Source organism: Trachypithecus francoisi, unplaced genomic scaffold (genome assembly GCF_009764315.1).
Source record: "Trachypithecus francoisi isolate TF-2019V2 unplaced genomic scaffold, Tfra_2.0 Lachesis_group21, whole genome shotgun sequence".
Taxonomy (NCBI): domain Eukaryota; kingdom Metazoa; phylum Chordata; class Mammalia; order Primates; family Cercopithecidae; genus Trachypithecus; species Trachypithecus francoisi.
Window position 1 is genome coordinate 25,526,688 of NW_022681467.1, and position 24,278 is coordinate 25,550,965.

The following is a 24,278-nucleotide window of genomic DNA, read 5'->3' on the forward strand; positions in this document are numbered from 1 at the left end:
CACCCTCCTTGGCCTCCCCGCTCCCAAAGTACTTGGATTACAGGTGGGAGCCACTGCACCCGGCCATTAAAAGGATAAATTTTATGGAATGTAAATTATATCTCAATAAAAAACAAATTTTTAAAAATACATGTAATATATATTTTATTTTATTTTTTTAGAGCCAGGGTCTCACTCTGTCACCTAGGCTGGAGTACAGTGGCAAAATCATAGCTCACTGTAGCCTCAAACTCCTGGGCTCATGTGATCCTCCTGCCTCAACCTCTCCAGTAGCCACCTCACCTGGCTAGTCTATTTTTTTATTTTTTTAAAGGTGGGGTCTCACTATGTTGCTCTTGGTGGTCTCAATCTCCTAGCCTCTAGAAATCTCTCAGCGTCACCTCCTGAGTTGCTGGGATTACAGGTGTGAGCCACCATTCCCCTGACTCCATTATATATACACACACACGTGTGTGTGTGTGTGTGTGTGCATGTGTGTGTGTGTATTTAAATGAACCATTGTATTAATAAAAAGACACGCATGGGCCAGAAAGGGGTAGGGACTCTCCCAGAATGGCTCAGCAAGTTACAGCAGAAGGGGAGCAAGAGTCAGTGCTCCCGCCTCTACCTGACTTCAGGTAGCTGGGCCCAGGATGTTTCCCTAGAGCTCCTGACTCTGGGTCAGCCTGGAGGAGACAGGTGGCTGAGGTTGCCCCTAAAGCTCTTGCATATTCACAACTTCATTGAATCCTCACAAGTTCCCCACAGAGGGAGGCCAGGTGGAGACTAGTCCATCTGATCTACGGCAAACCTGAAGCCCCAGAGGTTACAAGAGTCACCAAGGGCCGGACCCTGGATTTCCAGGTCATGGGCACCTGCATTTCTACTGCATCATGAAGGTCTCATAATACAGTAGACCTGGGACACTTATCATTCTGCTGCATCAAAGAAAAAACCTTCTTTTCCATGAGACTCTAAGATACCACAATGGAGATGAGCAGGTATATACCTGCATTTTGCGCTGCTCATGCTTCCATAAAAGCAGGACATCACAGACATGAGAGGTAAGCATACTACAGAAAGTTGTTCAAAAAGAAATTCTTGGCCAGACACATGGCTCACACCTGTAATCCCAGCACTTCGGGAGGCCGAGGTGGGTGGATCACCTGAGGTCAGGATTTCAAGACCAGCCTGGCTGATATGGCAAAAACCTGTCTCTATTAAAAATAGAAAAATTAGCTGGGCAAAGTGGTGAGTGCCTGTAATCTCAGTTACTCGGGAGGCTGAGGCAGGAGAATCACTTGAGCCTGGGAGGTGGAGGTTGCAGTCAGCCGAGATCACGCCATTGCACTCCAGCCTGGGTGACAGAATGCAGACTCTGTCTCAACAAAAAAAGAAAAAGGAAAAAAAATTCTTCATGTGCCTTCTCCCTAACTAGTGACTCTCCCTGTTCCTCTAAGAATCAGCCTCGCAGGCAAAGGAGAAGCCCTTTCCATAAGGAGCACTGCTCTTTCCTCTTCCAACAACTGCTGCATCCCACGCAGAAGCCCAGGTGCTATGCAAGCCCACCACTGAGAGACCCTCAGCTCCTCTGAGCTATATCACATCATCCCTCTTGGTGACCTTGGGTCTTTGACCTCTGTTCGTCTCAGCCATCTCATGCATTCACTCAGGAAGGCACCACCTTCCTGGCCCTGCCTGTCTCTTCGGGATCCAACCAAGGTAATGAATGGAGGGATGGGGGCAGTTCTTGGGAAATTATAGGACTGAACATTTCTTGCTATCACTACTACCTGTCAAAGGAGATCTCTCTTTTTCCCTTCCTCAGAAATAATTCTTGCTTTATCACCTCAGGGGACATCAGCAGGCCCAGGCGTGAGCGACTCTGAAGTGACTGGCAACCTCTGCTAGGCCAACTGACCTGGGATGGCTTTTCAGAGCAATGTCTGGCAGGCCTCCTGTCTGGGTAGGGAGCAGTAGGGGGAACACTGGTTCCCATGCTTCCACCATCCCAGCTGCTCCAGGGCTGCCCCTCTGCAAACACCCATGGAGAAATGTGAGGAACGGAGGGGCAGTGGTGCCAGCCCCAGCTTGGTGGCTGCCTGGCAAGTGGCTCCTGGCAGATGGAGGCCCTTCAGCAACCTTGGCCACAGCATATGCTTCCCTGGGTTTCCTGACTGATAGAGCTGTCAAGCCTCCGTCCGGCTTCTCTCCCCTCCCCCTTCTCCCAAGCTTCCAGCTCTAAAGCATCACAGGATGAGGAATATGGTGAGACTTCCATCCCTATAGATTCTCATTTTTTTTCCAGATTTCTGCCTTGATTCTTAGGATCCTGGAGTCATGTCCCTAATCCCCTGGCATTTACTCCAAGTACCAACAGGGACTAACACACTCTCAGAATCAAAATGGAAAGGATCTGGAGGAGACCTCATCACAACCTATCATTCTACAGAGAAAGAAACCAAAACCCAGAAAAACCATGTTAGTTGCCTGAGGTTACCTAGAAAGTCAGGGACAGAGCCTGGGCTTAGGGCTAGACTCCTGAATCTAGCAGTGAGGCTTCTGTACCACAACCCTTGCTCTCACCAGGGCAAAAATAAAAAAAAAATCAGAACAAAGGGTACCTTTTCAAGTAAAGAAATCTTGGAAGGAAGGCCTAGGGGTATGACAGGAGAAGTCCTGACCATTTTAAGGCAGCTCATAAATGACATGCAAAAAAATATGCATTGAGACTGAGGCCCAGGGAAGAAGGGAATATCCATGCTGACCACAAAGACATGGTGGCAATAATGACATTGAGACTCAATTGCAAGCTTCCTGGCCACTGATGCCAACAGGGAAAGTATGCTCAGTTTTATTGTTCTCATGGTTATGGGAGGGCAGGAAGAAAATTGGTTCTTTGGGAGAAATAAAGGTATCCCTAAAATGAATGTTAGAAGGAACATTTTTGCATGGGGTTGGCTGCAGGGCAAGATGATGGTCCACTGGGAGTCTGCAAAGCGGGTCCTAAGGAAAGATGGTGCCCTCAGAGCTCCCCAGAGTTGCCCTGTGTGTGCTGTGCTTTGCTCGTGTGAGACTGAAGGACACATGGAACACACGGATCAAAGGACTAAAGGGATGTGGAGACGTCATCTGCTCTGCCTGCGACGACAGCCCCTTTCCACAGACAAAGCCCCCACACAACCTGAGATCAGAGAGCTTCCTCATTCCTGGTAATACAAAACAAGAAACCACATGAAATCACTCACGCTGTCTCTTGCACTTGCATTCCCTCCCTGTCACTCGTGCACACACACTCTCTTTCCCGGCATTTCATGACAATCGAGTCCCAACTGCCACATTTTCTAGACAGAAAAGTGAAGACTTGCCAAAGGCCACAATGGAGCTGTAGAAGCAGGGCCAGCTCATTCTAATCCCACCAATGGTTCCAGGCATGCCGCTCCTGTTGGAAGCCAAGGTTCATCTATCTTCCTGCAGCTCCCAGGGGCTCAGCAGGGAGACATGGAGCCCTGTGCACCCAACCATGCCTGTTTTAGCCCAGGAGCCCATCTCGCAAAAGCTCCTTCATCTCTCCTCTCAGCGCCCTTCTCCCTCTCCAGCTGCAGCTGCCTGCTGTCCTCAGCAGCTGATCGCTGTCCACCTGATTCCCAGTGGCACTTCCGCATGCCATGCTGAATTCTTTCACCTTTGATAAGATCCAGGGCCTCAACAATGCCCAGTGTGGCTCACACTTGCCGGAAGAGGGTGGGTGATTAATAAATGCCTCTCCTAATAAGTTGTCCTTCTCTGGAGAAGCTGCCCTACCTCTTAATTTAGCCAAAGTAAGCATTCTAAAATGTTTTAAAAGAGAGATTCTACAAACAACTATGTCCTGTTTTAAAGGCCCTTTATCTTTTATTTTTGTTTTTATTTTTTTGAGATGGAGTCTCGCTCTGTCACCCAGGCTAGAGTGCAGTGGTGCGATCTCGGCTCACTGCAATCACCGCCTCCCGGTTTCAAGCGATTCTCCTGCCTCAGCCAGTAGCTGGGACTACAAGTGCCCGCCACCACCCCTGGCTAATGTTTGTATTTTTAGTAGAGATGGGGTTTTACCATATTGGCCAGGCTGGTCTCAAACTCCTGACCTTGTGATCTGCCCGCCTCGGCCTCCCAAAGTACTGGGATTACAGGCATGAGCTACCGCGCCTGGCCACCCTTTATCTATCTCAGAACAAGTTTTCCCCTTTTGCTGAGAAGCAGACTAACCTGACAGAAAGAAACCTTGGCTTGAGCATCAAATGTAACTGAATTTTAGATCAAATATGACTGGATTTGGAAATTTGAATTCCAAACTCCACTACCCACTATCTTTATGACAGTGGGAATGCCGCTTCACTCCTCTAAGCCTCATTCTCCTTATCTGTCAAATGGGGCTAATTACAGTTGTGCATGAGTATAATCACAGCGAGCAATAACACATGTGAAATGCCTAGCAAGGACCTGGCATAGGGACAGCACTCCATAAATAGCAGCAATTATTTATTCACCTGAATATATTCTTATTCTTAATGTTATTAATGTATGTTGCATCTTTCTCCCTGTTCAAAATCTTAATCTGAAATACTATACTAGTTTGTGTCTGAGAGGTTCCTGACTACAGATTCATTTTATGCTTTCTTAAGTCTACTTGCAAAAAAAAGAAAAGGAAAGAAAAACCCCAAACCAATCATTGGAGACACGGACAACAACAGGACTTCAGGACATCGCCACTTTGGTCTAACAGAGTATCTCAAAATTAATACATCCAAAATATGAATTTCTGATTTTGCCTTAAAAATCTGTTTTTCTGCAGCTTCCCTCATTTCAGTTAATGGCAATCCCATCAATCCAGTCAGGTAGGCCAACACTCTCACATCTATCAGAAAAACCTGTCAGCTTTTATTCTCTGCACAGTGTATGCATTTTACAGATAAGGAAACTGAGGCTGACACAGTCACAGAATCTGACACCTTTCAGCATCTTCACTGCTCCATCCCTGGTCCAAGCCACCACCATCTCTCTCCTGGATGATGCAGGTCTCATTATCTCCTGCAAACTCTACCCAGTTGCTCTTCGGCTGATGTAAAGTTCTGTGCATCCCTCCCCTGACCCCTGCTTATCTCTTTGACCTCATCACCGCTCCCCCTCCTTCACTCTGCTCCAGCTACCCTGCCTTCTTGCTCTTCACGTCCTCAGGGCCTCTGCACATGCTGTTTCTTCTGCCTGGTATGCTCTTCTCCCAGATCTCTACCCCGTGGATTCCCTCTCCGGCTTCAGGTTTTTGCTCCAAGGTCACCCTCTCAGTGAATCTTCTCTGACCACTGTGTTTAAAATACAGCCCTTCCTCCTACAGCACTCCTCTTTCTTCCCATGCTTTGTTTTTCTCCACCGTCCTTAGCAATGGCTAACATATTGATGTATTTATTTATTTATTTTATGTCTTTAGAATATAAGCTTCAGAAAGGTAAGGATAGATGCCCATTTTATGCTTTATTTAGTCCCTTGTGCCTAGACTAGTGCCAGTCCACCACAGGCCCTCAATAAATCTTTGCTGAATGAGTAAGGGGGTCTGCACTGATTTGGGTGGATGTCACTACCCAAGTAAGTGTAGAGGCTTCTTAGCAAGTCAACAAAAGGGGGTTGGGGGAGAAAAAGCTTTGTGGTACTTTGTCAGAGTTCTTACCAGAGCTCTTGCTCTTATAACTGGTCTGTGTTGTTTGTTAGCAGCCTGGCATTGGAGTTTGGAATCTCTTTTCTGGTCCAGTCTCATTTTATAGGTAGAAGATCTGAGGTCAGCGTGGGGGTGGGTGGCATTTGCCCAAGGTCCCAAGTAAATCAGCAGTGGGGCCAGGACTGTCACCCCAAGCTTACGGCTCTGAATCCAGGGCACTGGAATGTACAAGGAGGCTGAGAACGCAGCCTTGTAATATTCTTTTGGTTGGGTCCCAGCTGTCAGGTAAGAAGAATGGGCTACTTGGGCTGAGGGGAAATCCTTTTCAGGAAAAGGCTGGTGGGGCCAGCGAGGTAAAGCAGAGAGCACTAGCTCTGGCTGCATGCAGCTAAAACCTTTCTTCTTCCCACTTGCTGGCAAACACTGATCTCCCCAACCTTGTAAAATAAACTCAGGGGAAAGGCTCAGCCTACATCGGCTCTGTTGACATAGCACTCTCAAGTGTCCCTCTCATTCCCCTTTCCCCAGAGCAGGCATCCTAGGGGCCCCTGACATGATGTAAAGAGCAGGGGCTTCGTCCCAGGGCAGAATCAAGCTGGAAACCAATTCTTAGCATAGGGCTGACCACAAGCTTTAACTTCATCTGTAAAATGGGGTTTCAGTTGTGAAGACTGAACTGAGTGGCACATGCAAAGAGCCTGGCACATACACTGCTGGATGAACAGTAATTTCTTTCCTGTATGTTATAAACCAAGGCCCGGAGACAATCGAGTAACTTATCCCAGAAAGGTACCAAACTAAAATGGGCTCCCTTAGCTCCAGCTGGGTAATTTTAAAGTTTTTTTTTTTTTTTTTTGAGGCGGAGTCTCGCTCTGTCGCCCGGACTGGAGTGCAGTGGCCGGATCTCAGCTCACTGCAAGCTCCGCCTCCGGGTTTACGCCATTCTCCTGCCTCAGCCTCCGAGTAGCTGGGACTACAGGCGCCCGCCACCTCGCCCGGCTAGTTTTTGTATTTTTAGTAGAGACGGGGTTTCACTGTGTTAGCCAGGATGGTCTCGATCTCCTGACCTCGTGATCCGCCCGTCTCGGCCTCCCAAAGTGCTGGGATTACAGGCTTGAGCCACCGCGCCCGGCCTAAAGTTTTAAATATAGTTGTAAACGTAGTATATACCCATTTAAAAGCCTTCCAGTTTTGCTACTCAAAGATAAACCACTGATTAATTTGACTGCTGCCCCTTCTCAGGCCTTTTTCTAAGCACAGATATTTTTAGGGGGCGTGGGGTTGTTATGTTTACACAGGTATAGCCGGGCAAAAATATAACTTGTATATTTTCAAAATGTACCATAGTTTAAGAATCACTCATATGGCATATCCTTTATAAAAAGTATTTTATGGGCTGCATAGTATTCCATTTGATGGGTCCATCATGGTTCATTTAGCCTCCCTCTCTGTTGAACATTTAGGCTTTCTATCAAAAATAATGTTACAGTAGGTATCTTTGTGAATAATTATTTTCCTGTATTTAGAATTATTTCTTTAGGCTGGTTCCCTGGTGATCGGTTTATAGGGTCAAAAAGTATGAATGTGCTGCCAAAGTGCTTTCCTGAAGGGCTAGGTTGCCTATTGGTTCTCCCACCCATAATGTACACCCATTAGCTGGGTTTTCTGTGTGATCAAACCACCAGCACTTAGCCAAAGCCTTAAAAGGCAAAGCTCAGACATACAAATCATCCAAGATGATTTTGCCATGTCTCTCCAGCCTTGTGGCAAGTATCTTCACCCCCACCCTCCACCCTGCACCCTCTGCCCCATGGCAATGCAGGCGGGGAACTGAGGCCAAACTCAGAAATGGCCTAGCTCCAAGATTGAAAGCAAGCCTCCCAAAGCTACCCCCCTTCTGATGACAGCATTTCCTATCTGTGTGGCAGTTCTGGCATGGCTGTTTCAGTCAACATTTACCAAGTGTCTATTGTGTGCCACTTCCTCCTCTGACAATAGTCCCATAATCAAAGCACGTGTCGGTGAGGGACTGGGCAGAAGAGAGAGGGACTGCTCTGCAGAACTCAGAAGCTGGTGCCCTTGAGCAGAGCTCTGGAGGACAGGTGCATAGTTGTTCTCCAGGTACCCAGGAGCTGCCCGTGGAGGAGCATTCCACATTCTGTGCAGGAACAGGGGTTAGCATTTACAGAGTCATGAAGAGTAAGAGAGCTAAGGGGGCTGGGTACGGCTAGACCACACAGTGCAGGGGCAAAGGGACAATAGAGAGAAGGGCTGAACCTACAGGAAAAAGCCTTTTGAGCCCACAGAAAAAGTTCTGGTCAAGTTTAAGGTCAAAGTCGGGTTTACAGTTCAAGGTCAAGGCAGGTCTAAGGTTCAAGGTCAGATTTATATTATAGAAGATAACCCTGTACCAGTTCTGCCAAGTATGGACTGGAAAGAGATGAGGAGAAGCACCAGGACAGAAGGTCAGGGATGATGAAGTTTTATTGAAGACTATAGAAGTTAAAATGAGAATGGAGGTGAGGAGGTAACAGAGGTAAAGGTGGCTTCAAAAGAAATTTAGGAAGTAGACTCCTGAGGGCCCTCAGAAGAGATAGGCCATAGGGAATGAAGGAAAGGGAATAATTGTGATGACACCCAGGCCTCTGCGTGGGTTAACTTTGCTGCCTACCCAATGTTCTATCCCTCCTCCCTCAATAATAGAACCCTATTCAGGGGTGGCAAGATACCTAGCTTAAAACACACAAACACACACCCCACTCTACCCAGAGTTGCAGTGACAGTTCTGGGCTGTGAGTTGTGAACAGCAGCACCCTGGGCTTGGGAACCTGGCTAGGCAGGTGTCTGCTGTCCTGCAAGGGCTAAAAGAGGAATGGGCATCATGCCTTCAGAGGCTTGGAGTCTTCCCAGGTGCTAGGAACAGAGCTGGATTCAGAATCAAGCCTTAGTAAACACCTGCTGAGGGAAGTCAGGCAGCCAAACAGATGACCTGACAGTTCTGAGAACCCCATCCCATCAATCCAGGAACCAGGAAGAGGGCCCCTGAGAGAGCTCCATCCTCTCACTCTCTTGGAACAAAGCCTGGTACGGTATGGAGACCACAGTGCTTGGGGCCAGGACACTCAGCTCTACCACTGAGTATGACTCATACCTAAGGCATACCGCTCTTACCTCTGGGTCCCTCAGTCTGCCCATCTATAAAGTGAAGATAACACATCCCACCTCACAGAGCAGTTGTGACAAACCGACCTCTGTCTGCCTTGTCAGCCTCATTTCCCACACAGCTCCTTTGCAATTTGTCTTGAAAATTCGCTGGACTTCTGCCTATGCAGTGCCGTCTTCCTGGAAAGCTCTCCCAAGCCTCTTCAGCCTACTTATTTTCCAAGTTCAATCCAGGCCTGAATGCTTGTGTGTAGCCTCAAGGGAGACAGAATTCACAGCTGGAGCACATCGTGCACCAATAGGATACAGGCTGTTTACACACATCCCCACCTGTAGACCACAGTCTCCCACCCCTTGGGAGTTACTGAGCCTACATGTATACGTGCATGCACACATGTGTATGTGATGCGGATGAGCTGAGAAAGAGGTCTGGCAGAAGAAGTCACAAGATCCTCGTCCAGGCTCCACATAGCTCAGAGCAAAGCAGTAAAGCTGTGAGCACTGCTCCGGCCAGTGCATCCCCCAATCTGGTCAGTGTGGAGCTCAACAAACCTTTCTTACTGAATAGATAGCCTCTCCATCTCTGCCTCCAAAAGGCCTTTTGATGGCATTGGCGCTGACACACACTCCTCGCCCTTGCTGTTGGGAGGGTCGGCTGGAGAACTCTACTCCAGCCTCTCAGCCACAGGAAGGCACTGCTGTGCACATCTTCACAAGATGAGGGATGCTAAGTTACCTTACTCGCCCAGGGTCACAGGAATAAAAGGCATCAAGGGCCAGCCACGCCTCTCTAGACATCAGAGCTGTTTGTGGGCTCTGACACTAAACCTTCATGGCATCTAAGGGACTTAGGTTCCCTGTTTGCAAAATAAGACTGTTGAGACCTGTGAGCTTCATGTAGGTCCAGGTACTATCCTTCCATGATTCTTGGTGGTAGAAGGGAAGAACTGAATTCAGAAGCTGGAGTCTGGGCCAGGTGCAGTAGCTCATGCCTGTAATCCCAGCACTTTGGGAGGTCAAAGTGGGCAGATGGCTTGAGTACAGGAGTTCAAGACTAGCCTGCCAACATGGTGAAATCCCGTCTCTACTTAAACATACAAAAATTAGCCAGGCGTGGTGGTGCACGTCTGTAATCTCAGCTACTTGGGAGGCTGAGGCAGGAGAATCGCTTGAACCCAGAAGGCAGAGGATGCAGTAAGCTGAGATCGCACCACTGCACTCCAGCCTGGGCAAAGGGTAAAACTCCATCTCAAAAAAAAAAAAATCCGCCAAGTATGGTGGTGCACACCTGTGGTCCCAACTATTTGGGAGGCTGAGGTGGGAAGATCACCTGAGCCCAGGAGGTGGAGGTTGCAGTGAGCCATGATGGTGCCACTGTACTCCAGCCTTGATGACAGACTGACAGAGTGAGACCCTGCCTCCAAAAAAAAAAAAAAAAAAAAAAGAGAAGCCAGAGTCTCTCAGGAAACTAGTCTTTCTCTGTCAGTGTCTCTCTCACCCACTCATACACACTAAGTATGAAACTTCCACAAGGCACTCTAGGACTAGCCCTACACCCTGGGAGAATATATTTGCAAAAAATATATTTAATAAAGAACTTATATCTAGAATATATAAAATACTCTCATACAACTCAATAAAAAGGCCAACAGCCCAGTTTTTAAAAATTAATGGGCAAAATACTTGAACTGACACCTCACCAAAGAGGATGTATGGCTGTCAAATAGACACAAAAAGATGCTCAACAGCATCAGTTATTAGGAAAATGCTAATTAAAGCCATAAGGAGATACCATTACAAACCTATTAGAGTGGCTAAGATTAAAAAGACTGACCATACCAAGTACTGATGAGGATGTAGAGGAGCTGAAACTCCCATAATGCTGCCAGTAGGAATGTCAAATGGTACAGATGCTTTGGAAACACTCGGGCAGTTTCTTAAAAAGTTACATATATATTTACCAAATGATACAGCTATTCTTCTCCTAGGAACTTACCCAAGAAAATAGGAAAGTATATGTCCATTGAAAGATTTATACACATACATTTATAACAGCTTTACTTGTAATAGCCAAAAAACTGAAAAAAACTAAATGTCCATCAACAGATGAATGTATAAACAAATGATGATTTATCCTTTCTCCATACTATGGAATATGAGTTCAAGATCAGCCTGACCAGCATGGTGAAACCCTCTCCACTAAAACTACAAAAAATTAGCCAGGCATGGTGGCGCGTGCCTGTAATCCCAGTTACTCAGGAGGATGAGGCAGGAGAAGTGCTTGAAGCCGGGAGGCAGAGGTTACATTGAGCCAAGATTGTATCACTGCACTCCAGCCTGGGCGACAGAGTGAGACTCTCTCCAAAAAAAAAAAAGGAATAAACTATTAGTTATTAGTATATACAACATGAATCTCAAAATAATTATGCTGAGTGAAAAAGTCAAACCAAAAAGGTGCATATTATTCCATTTATATAAACGACTAGAAAATGCGAAATAATCTGTACTGACAGAAAGCAGATCAGTCATTGCCTGACGATGAATGGGGAGGAAACTTTTTGGGATGGTGGAGGTATTCACTATCCTAATTGTGGTGATGGTTTCACCAGTATAGAAATATGTCAAAATTTACCAAACTGTACTTTAGGTATGTGAAGCTTGCTGTGTATCAACTAGATTTCAATAAAGCTAGAAGGAAGAGGATGGGAAGGAGTGGAGGAAAGAAAGAGAAGGCGTAGCAAACAGGAGTCGTCTTAGGAAGCCAGGCAAACAACACAAACAACACACACACACACAGACACTGACACACAGACACACACACAGACACTGATACACATACATAGATACACACACACAGACACACGCACAGATACTGACACAGATATACACAGATATACACAGACACACTGGCACAGACACACACACATAGGCACACACACAGAGAACACACTGACACACACACAGATACACACAGACACAGACACAGGCACACACAGGCACACATACACAGACAAACAGACACTGACCTACACAAAAACACACACACAGACACAAGACACACCCACAGATACACACACAGACACACAGGCACAGATACACACACAGACACACACACAGATACACAGGCAGACACACACACAGACACACACACAGATACACAGGCAGACACACACACAGGCACACACACAGACACACACACAGATACACAGGCAGACACACACAGGCACACACATGGACACACACAGGCACACATACACAGACCTAGACATACATACAGACACAGATACACACAGACACAGGCACACACACACAGAGTACGAAACTCCCACATGGCTTCCACTCCCAAGGAATCCCTCAACCCAGGATTCCATCTGATAGGGACACCAAAGCTTCTTGTCACTCACTCAACATTTTTCTAGAATGTTTCCTGTGTACCTGGTTTGTGCTGGGCACTGGGGATTCAGAGACAAATCAAACAATCCTTGCCCCAGGAAATTATTTCTAGCAGCCTTGGTAGAGCCTTCCCCAAATTCGATCTACACATTTAGCCACATGCCCCTAATATCCCAGCCAGATTCCCTTCACAGGATCCCTTGGAGTCCTTCCTCCTGGGCCTGATTTTGTTTCTACCCTTGCCACCTCTTGGGAGAAAGCCTTCAATTAGTTCACAACTCCAGCAGAATTCTGTCTTTTTATCTGTGCAAAACAGACATCCAAGCTGAACCCCAACTGATTTCTAATAATTGGCCAACGAGATCTGAGTCAAGTCTTCACAGAACCGCAAAAATGCTGGACAGGAAAGAATCTGAAGGTTTCAAAGCCCAACATCCACCTGACTAGAGTTCTGTTTCTCGGAATGACACTCCTGTTCTGCAGTCACCCGGACCCAGTTAGAATACCTCTAGTGAGGGGGAGCTCACCATGAAATGAAGATGTGCTGGCGCTTTGGGAAAGTAGAGAAGTTACAAAGTGATTCCTATACAATATGGATGGAAGGGTACTGGTGTTTAGTAAGAACCTACTGTGTCTAATAAATAAAGCCCCTGGGCTAGGTAGGGGCTTTACACATAGAAGATTTCTAATCTAGTTTAATTCTCATGCCAGCTTTGCTGTCAGGAGGCCTGGGTTCTAATTATGATGCCCATTTTTACTATTGAGGTACTAAGGGTCAGATAAATTAAGTGACTTGCCCAGTCACAAAGTCAGTCCATGGCAGAGACCAAGACAGCAGTCCAAGCGTATCCAACTCCAGCCTGCGCTCTCCGTTCCCAACCACTCAGAGAGCAGGGCAAGGGGGCCGCTGCTGCCCGGGCTTGGATCCTGGTTTTTTTCATCTGGATGGCTGGCCTCAGGGATTCCTCACACCACCGACCTCCGCCAGGCCTAACAACCTCTGAGGCCTTCTCTCTTAGGCACACGGCCCCAGAGCGAGGAACCCCCGTTCTGTGGAGGGGGAAGGGGCTCTCCAGAAGGAAGCCACAGAGAGTTGGCTCAAATGGTCTACAGCTCTAATCTGGGCCCTGGGTGCCACCCAGGGAGGGCTGGTCTCTGTAGTCAGGGAATAGGAGGGTGTGGAGGGGTCAGGTCCTCTCCATCCTCTGAAAGCACAGAGCTTAGACTGGTGACTAAGAGCCTGGGCTCTGTGAAGGAGCTGTGGGAGTTGGAAGGGGGTCCCCTGAAAGACAGTTTTTGAGCTGGGCCTTGAGACAGATCTGAACATGATGAGATAGCAGTAGTAGTAGGAAGAAAATTTCAGCCAGAGGGAACAGGGCAAGTAAAAGTAATTGAGGTAGAAAGGAATGGCAGGGAGGAAATACTGCTGACCTGGGGTAGAACACGTCCCAGGGTCACTCAGGGACTTTTCTGAAGTCATAAACCATCAAAATGTCCTTCTCTAGCTCTTAGGCCACCTCACTCCTATCAGGTGCAGGGCTAGCAACCTTGGTGTAAGAGCCCAGCTAAGCTTTGAGGAGGGAGGAATGCACATTCACAGGCCTAAGAGAACAGAAATGGGGAGAGGAAGAGAATGAGAAAGCAAAATGAGGGACAGGGAGAGTTTGGGCTCTGGAATCAGGTATTTGGTAGCTCAGGCACCGTGCAAGATCTGTGGGACCATGGACAAACTGCTTAAATTTCCTACAACTCAGCTTCCTTTTCTGTAATAACGCTTTCCTCACCTGGGCTGTCAGGAGGATGCTATAAGGTCACATATCCCCTGTGCCCGACATGTAGTGTAGCTGTTATCATTAACCTGGACAACAGTTGGGACTTAGAGGGTCAGAAAAGCAACCGAGGCCCATAGAGACAGGAGGAAGCAGTGTTTGTGGGGACATTTGCTATACACCAGGCTCTTTCCCACAGGGGACAGCAACAGATCATCCCATCTCCTCTCAGGCAGGAATAATCGATTTCTCTTCGGCGGATGAGAAAATGGCCCAGGGGGTAACACAATTTGCCTGAAGTCCCAGCCTAACAAGTGACAGAACTGGAAATGAGCCAGGCCTGACTCTGAAGCAGCGAATGGTTCCCAGAAGGCCCAGAGCAGCTTAAATGGATGGAGCTGAGGCTCCTCCCCTTTTGGCTCTGAGCCCCAAAAGTGAGGAAGGTGGCTACTGTCGGAAGACGTAGGTTGCCTCATGACGTTTGCCTCACAGCAGAGGTGATGTTTAGCATACCCTTTCTCCCTCTGGGGCTTGATGTCCAAAGTCTGCCACTTCTGAAAGGGAGGCTGGAAAGGAGGCGAATCTTACAATGCAGACAGAGGGGATGTGTGGGAAGTAAGACAGGGGAAGTGGTGCCAAACTGGCTGCCTAATGAGGCTTCGGGAAAGACGCAGGACCCAGGATTTACTGTGCCTCTGTTTCCACCATTTTAAAAGCCAGAAAGGACAGGGAGCTGCCCTTTGCTGAAGGGCACCAGACCGATGGCCTAGCCAGACTAGAGAGCTCAGTGTCCTCAGACTCACTGTCCTTACACAGTCCTCCTCCGCTCCCTTCCCGAGTGCCAGCTCTTTAGATCCTGTTCTAGTTCCTCCTCTTCCTCCGGGAAGCCTTCTCAGATAGTCCCAACCTACGGCTATTCTTTCTCCTGGGGATGCCAGTGGCACCCACTGCCTGCCTCACCTGTGAACAGCCCTATACTAGGATTCCATATCCTCTGGGTTACAGCTATCAAGCACAGCCTTTCCAAACTCCATCCTACGGCAAGAATTCCTCCTAGAACATCCAGCCCTATGTGAGCAGCTCAGAGATGAGGTGTCAGCTCTCAAAACACATTGTTTTGTTACTAGAATTTTTTTTTTTTTTTAGAATTTTCTCCCTCTTATCCCTTGAACTTTGCCAAAATTTGCCTTCCTTGCTGGCACTTGCAAGGACTGGTCTGGTATCTGTCTCTCAGGGCATGCAGAAGCTCACACTCTCTCCCATGCCTGCACTGTGAATACCTTTACCCTTGAAAACTACTCTTCTGTCACTATAGCGTGGGAAGCCACATTCTGTATACCTGTGTGGGAGTCCTCACCACACCCCTTGTGCTTATATAACTTTGGGCCAGTTTCTTCCTTCTAGTGGTCCTCGTTTCCTCAACTGTTAAAAAACTTCCTATCTTACCAAGCAGCACGGTGCCTCACCTGTTGTATGTGTTCAACAAATGGTAGTTTTCACTTCTTTTTTTTTTTTTTTTTTTTTTTTGAGATGGAGTCTCGCCCTGCCGCCCAGGCTGGAACGCAGTGGCGGGATCTGGGCTCACTGCAAGCTCCGCCTCCTGGGTTCCTGTCATTCTCCCGCCTCAGCCTCCCGAGTAGCTGGGACTACAGGCACCGGCCACCTCGCCCGGCTAATTTTTTTTGTATTTTTAGTAGAGACGGGGTTTCACCGTGTTAGCCAGGATGGTCTCGATCTCCTGACCTCGTGATCGGCCCGCCTCGGCCTCCCAAAGTGCTGGGATTACAGGCTTCAGCCATTGTGCCCGGCCCACTGATTACTTCTTTAGAGGCAGTATGGCTTAGAGGGAAGAATGCAGCTCTAATGCCAAAGAGACTGGCATCTAAGTGTAGGCTCTCCTACACAGCCGCTGTGTAACCTTGAACAAATTTCCTCCCCTCTCTGAGTTTCAGTGTCCTCCTCTATAAAACAAGGATAACAGGCCAGGCGCGGTGGCTCAAGCCTGTAATCCCAGCACTTCGGGAGGCCGAGACGGGTGGATCACGAGGTCAGGAGATCGAGACCATCCTGGCTAACACGGTGAAACCCCGTCTATACTAAAAAATACAAAAAAAACTAGCCGGGCGAGGTGGCGGGTGACTGTAGTCCCAGCTACTTGGGAGGCTGGGGCAGGAGAATGGCGTAAACCGGGAGGCGGAGCTTGCAGTGAGCTGAGATCCGGCCACTGCACTCCAGCCCGGGCAACAGAGCGAGACTCCATCTCAAAAAAAAAACAAGGATAACATATGCTAAGTGGGTCCGGCTTGGTTGACGGCTTCTTTTTTTCTCTGACCCATCTGTATGTTGCCTTTCTTCTGCATTTGCCCAGTTTTCCAGGCTACCAATAACGCAGCTGTATCACTGTGTGGCAGGCACACTGCTAAGTGCTTTAGATGAAGATTCCATGAAATCCCCATCCACCCTCTAAAACAGGTGCTAATGAGGGCTAGCACCTCATACTCAGAAGACATACAGTCAAAAGGCAGCTGTTGTTAATATTTCTATGTGTTAGGCCCTGTGCACCACCCACATACCTTCCCTCCAGCCAGGCTAAATAGCTCCCTGAGGGTAGGGACCACATCTTGGTGCCTGTGTGTAGAGCAGATCCTCAGTATACGTTGGTTGAATGAATGTATGTAAATACTTCTTTGAATTCCTTCACCGTGGCCAGAATAGAACTTTACCATGACAGGTGCTTGATGAATATTTGATTAATTGGAGCCACAAAAAATGTAAACTGTCATCAGTGGCTTTAATCTGAATCCTAGAAGGCCCTGAAACTGTAGTAGGGTTCCTTCTGCTAATTAAGAGCTCCTCTGAGGTCCTTCTCTAAGAATACTCCAGGCTGTCTCTGCAACCAGATCCCAACTTTTCCTCTGCAGGGACCATGTGTGAGATCTGTCCGCAGAGAGACTGCCTGCTGTCCAGACCACAGCACAACCCAAGGGGAGGGAGGCAGAAGTGCTGCTACAAGGCCGGCGTGGCTTCCAAAGAACAGGAACGACCCCACCTACTGAGGACCTGCTAGGAGCCTCTCTCTACCCCTCTTTCTCAAAGGTGGCTTCTGTGCCAGGCTGCACAGGCCACCAGCCAAGTTCCCTCTTCTGAAGCTGCCGACCAAGCTTCCAGAGACCCTGTGGTAGGGAGGTGTGGCTAGGGCCAGCTTCAAGGGGTACAGAGGTATCTGGAGGCCTCAATCCTCAGAGACTCAATCCTGACAGCGCTGCCAAAAGGGAAGGGGCACCACCAGGGCCTGTGAAGCAGGGGGAGCCAGAAGCAGAAGATCACAAGCTGCCAAAGTCAGGCTAAATGCCCTAGCCTTGCAAACAAGGCATGCCCTGGCCTAGGCTGCCTTTCCAGCCTTCTTTCCTTTCTCTGCCTGCATCTGCGGGTCAGCCAATAATGACTGAGCACTATGTGCCCAGCATCTAAAACTTTACATCTGAGGTCACAAATGGACGGCCGGCCACACACACATTTTAATATGTGCATTAAAAAATATTAGTTAATCAGCTACATTTTTAAAAATTAGGAGATGTCACAAAAAATGCAGATTTCTATCTTATAAATCAGAAGATCTGACAACATTGGGTACACGTTCTTGTAGGCAAGAATGGTAGGAGCAGGATAGCAGCTGCCTCTTTCAAGCAAGCACTTTCCAATTCGCTACAATCCCCAAAGAGCCCAACCGGCCTGTTTTACCTTTGTAGACAACTACATTTGACATCCCTTGCTTACCATATTTCATTTTGGTATAGAGACTTCCTAATGACCTTGGGAGACAACATCATTTCCCAGTTTTACAGATGAGGAAACAGAGGTTCTGAGGGAAAAAATAACTGGGCCAAGATTCAAACCCCAGCAGCCCAACTTCAGAGCCAAACATGAGAACACTAGTCTGTGGCAAAATGAGGAAAATAAAGACAATGCAGTGAGTTTTTAACAAAGCAAAATGTATGCAATTTGAAAGAATACCATTTTTCCCCTGATAATATGGCCTCATTACTTGGGGGAATAGAAATATTAAAATGTTCTTTCTTTTATTATATGACAGTGATAGTAAAGAGAACCCTACGTGTCATCTGAATGTCCTCATCTGGTAAAATAAAAAGCTAGCTAACTGAGGATGGATTCCCAAATGCACTGATCTTTGGGAAATCTAAGTCCAAGACCCACTGCTCTGCTACAGATTTCCTGTACCAGTATGACAGCAATCTTCTGTTACTTCTCTTGGTTAAAACAAAACAAAAACTCATAACTTCATCTTACTATATCTGCATCATTCTATTTTTGAAGAGGTGGCTTTTGAACTGAGCCTTTCCCAAGCCCTCTCCCTCCAGCAAATCCACAGAGCATTTGTTCATGCCTCTTGTTATATTTATTATTCCTCAAGTTACAATTATATGTATCCTATCCACCCTTCTACCCCCTAAAGTCATTACAGAACAGAAGAAAGACACTTTGGGAGGCCAAGGCAAATGGATTGCCTGAGGTTAGGAGTTCGAGACCAGCCTGGCTAACATGGTGAAACCCCGTCTCTACTAAAAATACTAAAATTATCTGAGCATGGTGGCACATGCCTATAGTCCCAGTTACTTGGGCGGCTGAGGAAGGAGAATCACTTGAACCCGGGAGGCGGAGGTTGCAGTGAGCCAAGATCATACCACTGCACTCCAGCCTGGGTGACAGAGCAAGACTCTGCCTCCAAAAAACAAAAAGAAGAAGAAGAAGAAAGAGTTTCTGAATTGTTAGCCACTCAGAGCTAGAAGGGCTCTTAGAGATCATCACTCCTGACTCCCATTTTGCAGGCATGGAAAAGCAAAGGGTCTGACCTAAGGCCACCCAGTGGGTCAATGGCAGAGCTGGGGTGAGGACCCAAGTCTCCTGACTCCTCAGTGCTGGCTCTTCCGGCTGCGCCAGGCTGCTCTCCAGCCACTCCCTTTTGGTTGGCTCAGCACCTCAATTCAGAGGACAGTGCTGAGCATGCGACAAACATGTCACAAACATCTGTCTATTAATGCAAAGCAGCCTGGGGCACACAGGCCTCAGCCTCTCCAAGGCCCTCGGCTTGAGCTTCACACCACCTGCATTGAGACTTCCCTCAGCACCAGCTGCCCATCAAATGGAGAACTGGCACCTGGGGCCTCTGGTGGCCTAAATGTAGAAAGACCCCATGTGGCTTAGAAATGCAATCCCCATTAGGCCAGAGTTATGAACCAAGCCCTGCTGAGTAATCTTAGGCAAATGACTTCACCTCTCAGGTGTTAGGTGTTCCTCCAGACAGGTGGGATGCCTAGAATAGAAATGAAGAAGAATTCCCCAAGCCTAGCAGATGGTTATAGGCACAAGACAGTCTTTGTCAGAGGAATTCCAAAATCCTGCTTCTAGAAGTCTCTAAGGACAAGAAAGGTTCTGGTCTACCTGGGACAAATGGAGAGTTCCATCGAAACTGTGCTACAGAGTGAGCTTGGATGGTCCCCCAGACTCTGTGTCCACCTTGTGTATCGATGAGGACAGGAGCCAACAAGTCTTTAGGGCTCTTTGGAAACATTCTAAATCGAGTAGAACCCTTTACTATTATTATTCACAAGCTCAATGCCAAAAATAGAGATAACAATGGCATCATCTCTCTAAAGCTTTCCTGACCTACTCAGTAGGAAAGATCATTCCCCTCCCCCATCCCCCCACCCCATCACACACATAACAGTATATCTTATAGCTTCCAGATGTTTTCTCATATCTGCATGTTTAGGTATCTGTCTCCCTCTGTTAGATATGAGCTTCCTGCAACTAGGACTCACCATTTACTCTTTCCTGCATGCGTGCACTTAGCCCAGGGCCTAGCTAATAAATAAGGACAAACGCTGATCAATGTTTAGCAAGTTCAGGAATCCCCTCCACCTCCAATACTGGAACAAGGTTGCATGTAGGCCTTTTAGAGTCAGTAGATGCATGCAGATCATTTGAGGGATGGGAACTCTCGGAGGGAAACTGGCTGACCCAAGGTTACTCAGCTATTGAGAGGGCTCAGACTAAAAGCAACCCTTTGGACACCCAGCCCAGTGCACTTCCAGCTAAACATTTTCTAGGTTCTATGACACACTGGTTGTATGACTCTGCATAAGACCCTTCACCTCTCCACCCTGGCTTTCTCACTTATACAAATGGGTAAATTTACATATAGTGCCTACATAATGGGATGATCTGAGCAGTAAATTATTGAACCTGTGTAAAACACAGCACAACACATAAGAAGACTAAAAAAGTGTATCTGTCCTGACTGTCATTCAGGCCTAACCATCATCCTCAGTAAAGGGGCATCCACCAACCATCAGCATAGCAGAGCTCATGGTGAAAGGAAAACTCTCCATTCCTGGCTCACACAGTTTTCAACCAGGAAATACCCTGCAACAATCACCTCCGAGAAATGCCTGATCGCCCACCACAAATTGTTCACAGCTTTTTCTTCTCCAAATCCCTATTCACACCTGCAAGTGCACACACAACTCACAGCATCAGCAAGGTATGCATGAAGAGGAAGGGAAACCTTTGGAAGAGGATGATCCCGACAGACCTGGTGTCAGGTAACAGTTTTAGCTGTGCAATCCTGAGCAAGTCACTTAATCTCTCCAAGCCTCAGTCTCCTCATCTTTGAAATAGGCATAATTTTCTTTAAGGATTACCTGAGATAGTTAATAGTCTGGGACTTCATAAATGACTTTGAGGGTAATAATAATTGTCCGATTCCTATTTAACAAAATCCACTTGACAGAATATCAGAAGCAGAAGGGGTCTTAGAAATCACTTAGTCCAGTCCCATCATTATATAGATGGGCACAGCGAGGCCTTGAGGGGAGGCCTGACTGGCCCAAGGTCACATAATAAAGCAGTGGTTCAACAGGACATGGGACCTGGGTCTCCTGACTTTCTACTTAATATCCATGTTGGCCCACTTGATTCTAATTATCTGCTCCCTCCCTCAAATGCAGAAAATGGCTAGAATCATTCCTTTCCCAATCCTCCTCCCTTCACAGTCATCTCACACCAGCCAGCACCATCTGGATCCCTTTTTGCCAACATCACTACCCACCCAGGCACATCTGGCCCCTTTTGGTCTAGTCAGGAGCTCTAGAGGAGAAGGCAAAGCATCTGTTAATCACCAGCAATAGCAATAATAACAACAGTTGTAATAGCAATAATAATAACAACCAACAACCTGGACGATGTCCTACACTTAAAATGGCTTTCACCTATACAATCAACACATTCCCACAGTTTCTCCCTAACCTAGCTGGCTTAGGGACATAATTTCCTCAAGTTTGTTTCATTCAACACTTATGGAGCACCTACTTTGGGCCTACTCATGGGCCAGAGACTGGAGACACAGAAAGGAATATGACAGGGTCTCTGCCAAACAGGAATTTAGGGTGGGGGTAGGGGGACATGACAACTTCTTTTGCCCAAATGGTGCAGCAGCAAAATTCCGCACCCGACCCTATGGATAACCTCCTTTATCATGCTGTCAAAAGGCAGGAAGTATCTGTGGAATAAAGAGGAGTGAGAAAGGCTTGAGTGCTAGGCTGAAAATGACAGCAGGAAGGAAGATAAAGAATAAAAAATACAGGCACCAAATACTTGACTGCCTGGCCTCAGGGTGACTCTAGGGAGACACTCCAGGGAGGGCAAGAGAGCCACAGTGGGATTCATGTGAGATCCGGAAGACCTGATCTTTGCCCTGCTGCCAGCACACAAGATTCTGCTGCTTCTGTTCCATCAGAGACTCCGCCCTTGGATGCCAGGATTTTCCAAACCCAATGCTGGGCTACAGGCTTCCTTAGGACCATCATTTGCTAGAATGATGTCACAACCCTTGCAGTGGAAATGTTGCTGCCTAGGCCCTCAGCCTGGTGGCCCAATACACTTCAGCATTCATTACCCCTGGCAGGGACACCATCTGCAGGGGTGTGGAAGAGACAGGCAGGGGAGGGGCAGGAGAAGAGGACTAAAAGCAGCCACCTCTTCTCTTTCCCCAGTCTATCTCCCAAGTCCTGAGTTCCTGAGAACCTACTATGTGCCAGACACAGGCACTATTTTAGGTGCTTCCACATACATCTCATTTAATTTTCACATCAGCCCTCTGTGGGGTGTACCCCTAGATTTACAGATGGAGAAACTGAAGCTGGGGGAAGGGAAGTCGCTTGGCAGCTCAGGCATGTCAACATAAGACTGTCTGGCACCTCCAGTTCCTTCAGGCCCACAAGGTCAGTGTTTCACTTAAGAAGTCAGAGTTGAAAGAGATCAACTGAGGAAACCCCAGTTATTTCATGGACCCAAATTTAAATTGCCTTAGCAGAGGGGTCCCCCTGACATGTAAAAGCTGCTTGAGTGATATACTAAAATTATACAGATCATTTATTCCAATTCCTGCATTTAACAGATGAGCAGACAGACACCCACGCCTGAAGAATTTTAAGATGGCTACTTGTGGCCAACTAGCAAGTTAAGGGTCTAGAATCCCAATCTCTGGCACTTTTCTTACACAACTCTGCCTGCAGAGATCACCTTTTTCTGAGAAGCTCCTCCAGCCCATCCCGACACCACCAGATGGGCAGAGAAGGCAGAGGAAACAGGCAGCATGTGACCGGCCTCTCCTTCAGTCTGCAGGGTTGGGAAAAGGAATATGGGGCTCCCCAGGCTAGTAGGTGTTGCAAACAGCCCAGCTCCCTGCTGGGGAGTGGAAGGCTTCATATCCCAGGGAAGCTCCGGGGAGACTGAGGCTCAGATCGTCCACTCTAGGACTTATGGGCATTTTTTCCCCCAGATCTACTGCAGGGCCCTGATGCTTCTCAGAGGGAAAGATGGGACGGAAGCAGTCACTGGCACTTGACCTTGGGGTGGGTGTGGGGTTCCATCCTTCTCCCATCCCCAGGTACCCCTGCTCCTCCTCGAAGAAGGAAAAGAGAAGCTTAAATGTTTGCCAAATCCCAGAAGAGAAAGACAAATAAAAATTGGGGGGTGGGTTCCCTAAAAACCTGCTAATCACCCACTTTGGGCATCTTCCCTGCTGCAATCAGCACCCTCTAATTCGTACACTTCAAGGAGGGGGAGGGAGGGAAGCGCTTAAAGGGATGTAGGGGAATGAAGGGAGGGTAAGAATGAGTCACGATTAACCCCTCTTAGGCTGGTGCCCTCCAAGGGATTCTACCGCAGCGAGCGGTTGCAAGCGGCCCCCACCTGCCGCGGTGCAGCGCAGGGCCAGCTCCCCGCTCCGCCGCGGCCTTCTCACCTGAGTCCACTCGCCCTCCGCAGCCCAGCCGGCTCGCACCACTCCGGCCCGGCTTGGCGCAGCGCCTCTGCAGTCGCTGCTGCAGCCGCCTGGCCCTGATCAGCGACCTGCGGGGTTAGGAAAAAGAGATAGACCGGGGCGGGTGAGCGCGGGCGGGGGACACCCGGGCAGCTGAGCCCCCGGCCGCTGACAGCTGGGCCGCTGCAGCCAGAAGGCTTGGAGGGCAGGCTGCCTGCCTGGCGCTCGGTCCCCTCCTCCTCGCGGCCCGCGGCCCCCACCCCACCCCCTGGCACTTGGCACTCTGGACTGCGGCGGGTGCAGCTGGGCGGTGGGCCTGGAGGTCCCCGGGGTCCTTGTCATCACCTGCGGAGGCTTCCATGGCTTCAGCTGCCCTGCCGGGGCCGCCGAATTGCTCTCCCGAGCCCCTGCAGGAGGCGGCTAGCTGGGTGCTCGCCGGGGCTGGGGCTGCCGGGAGGGAGGGGCGGGGAGGGTGAGGTGGATGGAGGGGACCAGCCAGTCGGCGGCTCGCCGGCAGCTGCGTAAGCGGCCCGTCTTTACTTTCCTTCTTAAAGAGATAGTTAGTATCTTGCTCTACAGGGCCTGGGAGCAGAGACAACGAGCACACGGGGAACGGGGACTCCCACCTACACACCAGCCGGTATTTTGAGCTGGGCGATCCATCGGGCATGGTGGAAAGAGTCTTGGTTAGCTGTGTGACCCTGTGCAAGTCCCTTCACCTCTCTGGGCCTCAGCTTTTTCTTCCGTAACATGGGGTGATGATACCAATCTCACTCCCTGGCACATAGTTGGCTCTAGTTAAATAGTAATTTTTATCTAAAAGCCTTTAGGAACATTTTTCATTGCCCAAACCAAGTCTGAGTACCAGGGGTATGTAATGTGAATGGCAAGCACGTGGGCTACTAAAAATGATAGCAGGAATCTTAAGTATCTGAAAATGGAA

The 24,278-nt window shown here is 48.3% G+C and overlaps 1 protein-coding gene across 2 annotated transcripts in view; it reads right to left on the reverse strand.

The window, feature by feature from the left end:
* SNPH (syntaphilin) overlaps positions 1 to 23,797 on the reverse strand; it is a 42,813-nt gene extending 19,016 nt beyond the window's left edge. For both annotated transcript variants that reach the window (XM_033185955.1, XM_033185954.1), the window contains exons 1-2: positions 23,681 to 23,797; positions 23,318 to 23,424 (exon numbers count right to left, since the gene is read on the reverse strand). The gene's annotated coding sequence lies outside the window, so the exon portion shown is untranslated. The remainder of the gene's footprint in view (positions 1 to 23,317; positions 23,425 to 23,680) is intronic.
* Positions 23,798 to 24,278: the final 481 nt, after the last annotated feature.